At 41.7% G+C, this 9,699-nt stretch overlaps 1 long non-coding RNA gene across 1 annotated transcript; it reads right to left on the reverse strand.

The window, feature by feature from the left end:
- Window positions 1-1,615: 1,615 nt before the first annotated feature.
- On the reverse strand, window positions 1,616-6,588 carry LOC106574271 (uncharacterized). Its single transcript, XR_001321504.2, has 2 exons — window positions 5,440-6,588; window positions 1,616-1,823 (listed from the first exon to the last, which is right to left on the reverse strand). It is a non-coding gene; the product is annotated as an uncharacterized lncRNA (long non-coding RNA).
- Between the last annotated feature and the right edge of the window lie 3,111 nt (window positions 6,589-9,699).

Raw genomic sequence — 9,699 nt, forward strand, 5'->3', positions numbered from 1 at the left:
GAGGGTCTGGGAATGGCTGTGTAGGCCTACCAAGGCTAAGGAGATATAAGGTCAGTGCAGAACTGTTAACGCTATCCTGAAAGACTAAACACAACCTCTAACTAAATAGAATAGTAACTTCTTCCAAAACGTATATAGGCTACTTACAGTAACAAGCCCACCTTCCCATTCCACCTTCCAGCTCACTATCTCTCTTGTCCAGTCTGTTCCAGTCCTTCATCTTCCCATTTGGAGAACAACAGCAGCCTTACATAACTTAAGGCTGCACTAAAATTGACTAATCAGTGGGGCCAGTTGGCTGTATTCTCTACCAGTTATTCAATAGCATTGACATCACAATAACACTCATAAAGAGTTTCAATACTGCCTGAGTCTATTTGCTTTGACAATCTCTTTCATTTGACACGCAGATGTTTTCTCAGAATTCCATAGCTTTGCTGTCAGGTACATTAACTGTGCTGTCCACCTAGCCAGGTTGAAACTCTAACAAACTGCATGCACCGTTAAAAACAGGAGCTTCAGGCAATAACTTGGGTGGAAGCGTGAGGAAAGAAACATATATATTTCAGTTTGTTTCGTTTTGTTTAATCCCCCTTCAATATATTTCAGTGCTAGACACTCTTTGTCCCGAATGGCACCCTATTCACTATATAGTGCACTACTTCTACTGGCTCTGGTCAAAAGTAGTGCACTATATAGGGAATAGGGTGACATTTGGGATGCATAAACTGTTGCCTCACAGGAAGAAAAGGAGGTAATCATCTCGGCTCTTTCAGAAGATGGGGACAAGGTTTTCTTTTGGTTGTCTTATATTCTCCCAAGAAGAAAGTGCTCTAAGCTGGCTGCTTTTAGTAATAAAGCATTCATAAAGTTTAGAGGACAATCACGTAGGCCTAGAGAAGGTGTACTGTATTTAAATGTGTGTATTTTGTGTGTGTGTGTGGGACGCCTTGATTGCATTGAAATGAAATATGATAAGTGCCATGAACCCCTATAAGCACCTCCATATGTTTTTGGTTAACTTTGAAGCTGACTTTGAGCCTAACCTCAGAGGTGGCGTCCTAAATGGCCCCATATTCCCTTCATAGTGCACTACATAGAGAATAGGGTGCAATTTGGGACACATCCAGACTGTGACTGTGTGGCAGTGGTTGCATGACCATTTGGATTTTGCTAGCAGTGCAAATTTGGTCTGCTAATTTGATCTGTGGTTTGACCGATAGGGTATGATTCTATTAGTGCACAATCCCTCCCATAAGGCTAATTGAGAATAGATTGCAGAAGTAATCATATTCAGATGAGAGAGACCACAAGAAGCAGATCTAAGGGTAGTATGTCAAAGGTCAAGGGAATTCTATGGGTTTTTTAAATGTACGTTTTCAGACAGGGACCAGACACAGCATTGTCTGAGATAATACCGACAAGGATATTTTAACTATAGCACAGTCAATCACCATAAAATAAAAACCAGAAGAAACTATAATGACTGCATGTTGCAATTAACATGTTGCAGTCTCTCACGACAGACTGTTGAGATGACCAGCATACACGCCAGATTTGATTCTGGGTCCCCGAGATTATGTAGCAATAAATACAACAACACTTGACTTAATGCTGGAGAATACTATTGTATGGTACTGCAATGTTTGTCATAAAAAAATACAAAAGTATCTGTTGCTGTGTTTCTCTTCAGGTTTACTATTAGATTAGCCTAGATTCATCCCCTTGACCAATCTCCTGGTAGAGTGTGGGTGTATCTCAGCATGCATTCTGCACAGCAGTGACGGCCTCCTTGCATAGGGGGCCCAGTTTCCCATCTCGTCCTGTGGAAGGCAGAATAAAGGACTGTTACGCTATAAACATAATGCACTCAATGCTACTGTGACATCATAATCAGTGACTTTGACAATCTGATTAATCAGAACCCTCTATGAAGATGGCTTCATATAGATGACTCTAGAAGAGGGGTTTTCAACCTTTTCTTGCCCAGAGACCCCCTCCCAGGCAAATTGGCGACCAAGGGACCTCCATCATACGTTAGCAAAAAACAAATGTGTCACATCTTGTTAGGTGAATGATAATGTAAAGGACAAGTAATCAACATTTTAAAATGAATAGATTTGGTTGATAGTTTTTCATTATTTTGATCTCCCAAAATTATACACTATATGTACAAAAGTATGTGGACACCCCTTCAAATTAGGGGTTTTGGCTATTTCAGCCACACCCATTGCTGACAGGTGTATGAAATTGAGCACACAACCATGCAATCTCCATTGACAAACATTGGCAGTAGAATGGCCTTACTGAAAAGCTCAGTGACTTTCAATGTGCCACCTTTCCAACAAGTCAGTTCGTCAAATTTCTGCCCTACTAGACCTTCCCCGGTCAACTATAAGTGCTGTTATTGTGAAGTAGAAACGTCTAGGAGCAACAACGGCTCTGCTGCAAAGTGATAGGCCACACAAGCTCACAGAACAGGACAGCCGAGTGCTGTAGCGCATAGCACGTAAACATTGCCTGTCCTCGGTTGCAACACTCCCTACTGAGTTCCAAACTGCCTCTGGAAGCAACGTCAGCACAATAACTGTTCGTCAGGAGCTTCATGAAATGGGTTTCCATGGCTGAGCAGACGCACACAAGCCTAAGATCACCATGCGCAATGCCAAGCGTCGGCTGGAGTGGTGTAAAGCTCGCCACCATTGGACTCTGGAGCAGTGGAAGCGAGTTCTCTGGAGTGATGAATCATGCTTCACCATCTGGCAGTTCGACTAAAAAATCGGGGTTTGGCAGAAGCCAGGAGAACGCTACCTGCACCAATGCATAATGCAAACTGTAAAGTTTGGTGGAGGAGGAATAATGGTCTGGGGCTGTTTGTCATGGTTCGGGTTAGGCCCCTTAGTTCTAGTGAACGGAAATCTTAACGCTACAGCATACAATGATGTTCTAAATGATTCTGTGCTTCCAACTTTGTGGCAACAGTTTGGGGAAGGCCCATTCCTGTTTCAGCATGAAAATGCACCCATGCACAAAGCGAGGTCCATACAGAAATGGTTTGTCGAGATTGGTGTGGAAGAACTTGACTGGCCTGCACAAATCCCTGACCTCAACCCCATCGAACACCTTTGGGATGAATTGGAAGGCCTAATCGCCCAACATCAGTGCCCAACCTCACTAATGGAAGCAAGTCCCTGCAGCAATGTTCCAATGTCTAGTGGAAAGCCTTCCCAGAAGAGTGGAGGCTGTTATGGCATCAACGGGGGGACCAACTCCATATTAATGCCCATGATTTTAGAATGAGATGTTCGAGGAGCAGGTGTCCACATACTTTTGGTCATGTAGTGTATGTAATTTTAGTGACTAGTGACTAAATAACGTCATAGGTTTCAAGTATCATGCTAGCTAGTTTTCGGTGTAAGCCTGGGAGAAGTTACAGGAGAGACGGGTGAGACGAAAGTAACACAATGTAAACTGATGACCTGGAATAAAATAAAATGCATTTGAACACAGGTCATTGTCTCCTCTAGTTCATATTGCTTTTATAATGTCAGCAAAATATCAACAAGTGACTGAATGTTTGAAAATTATATATGACATCATTAGAATTATGCGTTAATCAATTGGCTTGATGGATCAGCTTCTCACATAAGCTTTTATCAACAGGTTAGTGTGTCACAAGCGTCGTAGTGAACAGACCAAGGTGCAGCGTGTTGAGTGCTCATTCTTAATTTATTATATGAGAACACTTAAACAGCAAAATAACAACGACCAACAGTTCCGTCAGGTAAAACAACTAAACAGAAAATAACCACCCACACCCCACAGGAAAACAGGCTGCCTAAGTATGGCTTCCAATCAGAGACAACGAAAGACACCTGCCTCTGATTGGAAACCATACTCGGCCACACATGGAAAATGAAACATAGAAACAGAAAACTAGAACAAATTCCCCTAGAAACAAACCAACCCCAAAACATACAAAACAAAACCCCCTGCCCATACTACTATGGCTATCCTTTTCACTGGTCAGGACGTGACATAGTGGTTAAACATATCTTTATGATTCTGGGGGTCAATAACCTTGTATCAAGCCATGGAAATATGATAAGCATGATGAGGATGCCTTTTTAGAAGAGAATAAAGACATTTATTCTATCAAGACACGAGGAGCACGCATGACAAGGACAATTGGAGCATAGCATGACTAGTAACTGGAAATTGTGAAAAACATATTCTACTACGTTCTTATTCAAGTGAGATTAGAAAATCATGCTTAATAGAGCTATTATGTGATGCATTTTAGTCCGATTAATATTGTAAGGCAAACTATTGTGGTTTCGCATCATTGCGATGTTGACGCATGGTTAATTTTCATAAATGTTGAACCTATAGCATTACTTATTCAAATTGGCACAAACATGAAATTATGGCTGATAGTACATTGGTTGAAATTAATGAGAATTACAACCCAGAAACATGGAGATGAGACAAATATTGTGCACTTCTCGCCAACTGTTACTTCTGTCCCAAGGCTGTGTTAGTCCCGCCCCACCAGCAGGTACAAAAGTAATATTGCGGTCGTTCTGTTCTCGGTCTATTTAATTTCAACTAATTTACCATAGAAATGAAATTACAGTTGCTAATGGTAGAGGACACATAAATTGTTTGTCATACAGTATGGTGTCTCTAGCTCTATCGATCTCTCAGTAATTAGAAACAAAAACAAAATAGTTACTTTCGTCCCAGTTCTCCCCTGTGTGTAATTGGCAGCTGAGAAATAAAGTTGACATCATTAGAAATAAGATATTGTCCTATTTCCTACTGTAGGTATGTAATTCAAAATGTGTTTATTCTGTTGTTGCTAGCAATACTATTTAAAAAAAATATGTATCGACGTTTTTGTTGCTGTATTGATATATTTTTCGCTGACCGCTAGAGGGCTAGCAGACTCCAGGTTGAATACCCCTGCTCTAGAATGAGGTTTTTCACAGATGTGATTACAATCAGAGAGTGGACAAGGGTTACATCCATGTGCATTCAGTTACAATATGCTTACCTCAGTCTGTGAAAACGATATATTTGTTATAATTGACCACAGGTAAGATTCTGTACAATTTGATAGAGTAATCTACAGTATCTACATTGAATTTACCAAACTCCAGCTGTTTTATGCTACATGTATAGACACATTCTCCATTGACCACAAGTTCAACCTTGTTCCAATCAGACATTTTCTCCAAGACACTTTGATGTCCATACTCTTTCAATGCAGCTAGGAAAGTTAGAAGACATGGATAAGTGATATTATCGCGAAACGAAAGGTAGGCTACTAACTGCTCACTTATATAAAATTAAAAGGCACTTTATAAATGCACGCAAGCCACTTTACGACGCTGCAATAGGCACGCTTATTTGAATGTAGCCAAGGATTATATCTACCTTGGAGGCCAATCAGACGAAACGTTCTGTGGTTTTGAGGCATTGTAACTATTGCTGATAAAACACCTATTACCAACGAAACCTCTTCAATGTCCTGAATTCATTGTTGGCCTGTATTACGCATAGTGGTGTTCCTTAACGACGGTGCGCGACCGTCATCTCCAAGGAAGTAACTTGCTGGTTTGGTGTGACTTCACTGTGAAGCCCTTTTGTGGAGAAGTTGCCGCTCGACGTTATGCCGCGTTTAGTTGCTGGTCAAAACTCTGAAATTTCAAACTTGCTAACTGGTTGTAGTTATACACGTGCCGCATTCATTCAGTTAGCTTGTCGGAAATGTACGAGTTTCCTAGATAAGACTAGCACATGAACTCGGCATAACACACGCTGCCTGCAAGATACAGTGTGAGTTATTATAAAATCATAGTTTAAATCATAGTTTAGTTTATGCGCAGACCGCATTTATGACGCATTTATGACAGCATAGTGGCTGTACGTCATAATCAACAACATCAGCATATGGATGTTGCTGTCCTCTTTTGAAATACCCTTTACTGAGTCTTTGGTTAAACATTTCAATTTGTTTAAATTACCTTATGTCATTGGCAACATCTGGCTGCCAGCCACTGTACTGTTGTGAGGGCTCTTCAGTTTGAACTGTTGAAACTAGCCCTCACTCAACAATGCCCTAGCAGTTATTCCCCAGACATTGTTTCCCATGTATGGTAAAAGGATTACATTTTACACTGAAGAGGTTTGTGCGTTTACAGGTGCTAGATTTCCCTGTGGTACTAAAGTAATCTATGGGCCATATGTTATCCTGCAAGCTCAGACAATGTTAAATTATAAAGGTGCACTGGTCACACCTCAACACGGAACACACCACACTCCCAAACATCTCCTGCTCTAGCCATAGGAGCGAATGACATCACCGCCCAGGCAGTCTTTTGAGTTGACTTTGGGTTTGTCTGTGGGTGAGGCAGGCAACTGCATCATGGGAAAACCTTTGAGGGATGCTGCTTGTCCTGAGATTGAATTGATTGAATACCATGTAATTGGAGACCTTTGGCTTAATTTCATGAAGAGGGGAAAGTCACGCAGTGACTGGACAGACTGAGGCATTAATCTCACACACACATAGGCCTACATGAATCACACACAACCCCCATGTGCATGATCATCACAGACACACACACACACACACGCACGCACGCACGCACGCACGCACGCACACACACACACACACACACACTACATCTAACACTACATCTAGCAGTTGTTAACATCTAAGAGACCACAGGGAGGAAGAGGGTTTTAGTACAGTCCAGCTTTCATCATTGTGGAATTTAGCATTCACAGCCTGTTCCGAAGGGCCTGTATTCTGTTCCCATGACTCTAGAACACATGACACTGAGGGTGATCGTCTCCTGTGATTAGAGTTGTTCCAAACACAGACTATTACTTGGAATCTCTTTAAAATGAAGTCACATTTATAATTCTACAAACACAACACAGCAAAACGACCACATTTTGTAAATATGTTGGTGATTTTGTCTTTCAAATTTAGGAACCTCTAACACTAGTCTTCCCTATTCATTATCTAAAATCACTTGTATCTAATCAAATATTTTATTGATAAGCATAGGGAAATGCAGGTAAATAAACCTATTAAAAGTGGCACGTAATTTCCTCACTCAACCCAGTTAATCTCTAAAATCTTTCCACAATGTGCTACACATTTTTGTATTTAATCAGATCATGGAAAGACCTTCCTCAATCACCATCCACTTGATTCTGTAACATCAACATAATCTGGGTAAAAGCTGCCTCTGGAATACCAATGATCTGTCTAGCTTCTCTCCCATCTCTCTATCTATTCAATTTCAATTCAATTTAAGGGCTTTATAGGCATTGGAAACATATGTTTACATTGCCAAAGCAAGTGAAATAGATAATAAACAAAATTGAAATAAACAATAAAAAATGAACAGTAAACATTACACTCACAAAAGTTCCAAAAGAATAAAGACATTTCAAATGTCAAATTATGTATATATACAGTGTTGTAATGATGTGCAAATAGTTAATGTACAAAAGGGAAAATAAATAAATAGATATGGGAGTTTATCAAAATTGGATTTGTGTTCGAATTCTTTCATACATTTGGCAGGAGGTTAGGAAGTGCAGCTCAGTTTCCACCTCATTTTGTTGGCAGTGTGCACATAGGCTGTCTTTTCTTGAGAGCCAGGTCTGCCTTCGGTGGCCTTTCTCAATAGCAAGGCTATGCTCACTGAGTCAAATATTTCCTTAATTTTGGGTCAGTCACAGTGGTCAGGTCAATTATTTCCAATGTGTCAAGTAATTACCTTTTTGTTTTCTCATGATTTGGTTGGGTCTGATTGTGTTGCTGTCCTGTGGCTCTGTGGGTTCTGTTTGTGTTTGTGAACAGAGCCCCAGGACCGGCTTGCTTAGGGGGCTCTTCTTCAGGTTAATTTCACTGTCGTGATGGCTTTGTTATGGAAGGTTTGGGAATCCCTTCCTTTTAGGTGGTTGTAAAATTTAACATCTCCTTTCGGATTTTGATAATTAGCGGCTATCGGCCTAATTCTGCCCTGCATGCATTATTTGGTGTTTTACATTGTACACAGAGGATATTTTTGCAGAATTCTGCATGCAGAGTCTCAGTTTGGTGTTTGTCCCATTTTGTGAATTTCTTGGTTGGTGAATGGACCCCAGACCTCACAACCAAAAAGGACAATGGGTTCTATAACTGATTCAAGTATTTTTAGCCAGATCCTAATTGTTATGTCAAATGTTATGTTCCTTTTGATGGCATACAAGGCCCTTCTTGGGTTGTCTCTCAGATCGTTCACAGCTTTGTGGAAATTACCTGTGGCGCTGATGTTTAGGCCGAGGTATGTATAGTTTTTGTGTGCTCTAGGGCAACTGTGTCTAGATGTAATTTATATTCGTGGTCCTGGCAACTGGACCTTTTTTGGAACACCATTTTTTTTGTCTTACTTAGATTTACTGACAAGGCCCAGGTCTGACAGAATCTGTGCAGAAGATTTAGGTGCTTCTGTAGGCTCTCCTTGGTTAGGGACAGAAGCACCAGATCATCAGCAAACAGTAGACATTTGACTTCAGATTCTAGTAGGGTGAGGCCGGGTGCTGCAGACTGTTCTAGTGCCCTCGCCAATTCATTGATATATATGTTGAAGAGGGTGGGGCTTAAGCTGCATCTCATCAATGTCTCATCCCCGGCCCCGTGGAAAGAAATGTGTGTGTTTTTGGTCAATTTTAACCACACACTTTTTTGTTGTTTGTGTACATGGATTTTATAATGTCGTATGTTTTTCTCCCAACATCGCTTTCCATATATTTGTATAGCAGGCCCTCATGCCAAATTGAGTCAAAACCTTTTTTGAAAACAACAAAGCTTTCTAAGCAAACAGCTGGAGGCAGGGCTTTCTCCTATAGAGCTCCATTTTTATGGAATGGTCTGCCTATCCATCCATGTGAGAGAAGCAGACTCGGTCTCAACCTTTAAGTCTTTATTGAAGACTCATCTCTTCAGTAGGTCCTATGATTGAGTGTAGTCTGGCTCAGGAGTGTGAAGGTGAACGGAAAGGCCGGTTCCCCTCTCTCTACTGGGATTCTCTGCCTCAAACCTTATTACGGGGCTAAGTCACTGGCTTACTGGTGCTCTTCCAAGCTGTCCCTAGGAGGGGTGCGTCACTTCAGTGGGTTGAGTCACTGACGTGGTCTTCCTGCCCGGGTTGGGTTCGTGGGGGAGATCTCATGGGCTATACTCGGCCTTGTCTCAGGATAGTAAGTTGGTGGTTGAAGATATCCCTCTAGTGGTGTGGGGGCTGTGCTTTGGCAAATATCCTGCCTGTTCGGCCCTGTCCGGGGGTATCGTCGGACGGGGCCACAGTGTCTCCCGACCCCTCCTGTCTCAGTCTCTAGTATTTATGCTGCAATAGTTTATGTGTCGGGGGGCTAGAGTCAGTCTGTTATATCTGGAGTATTTCTCCTGTCTTATCCAGTGTCCTATGGGAATTTAAGTATGCTCTCTCTAATTCTCTCTCTCTAATTCTCTCTCTCTTTTCTCGGAGGACCTAAGCCCTAGGACCATGCCTCAGGCCTACCTGGCCTGATGACTCCTTGCTGTCCCCAGTCCACCTGGTCGTGCTGCTGCTTCAGTTTCAACTGTTCTGCCTGCGGCTATGGAACCCTGACCTGTTCAGCGGAAGTGCTACC

This window comes from Salmo salar, chromosome ssa16 (assembly GCF_905237065.1).
Source record: "Salmo salar chromosome ssa16, Ssal_v3.1, whole genome shotgun sequence".
NCBI lineage: Eukaryota > Metazoa > Chordata > Actinopteri > Salmoniformes > Salmonidae > Salmo > Salmo salar.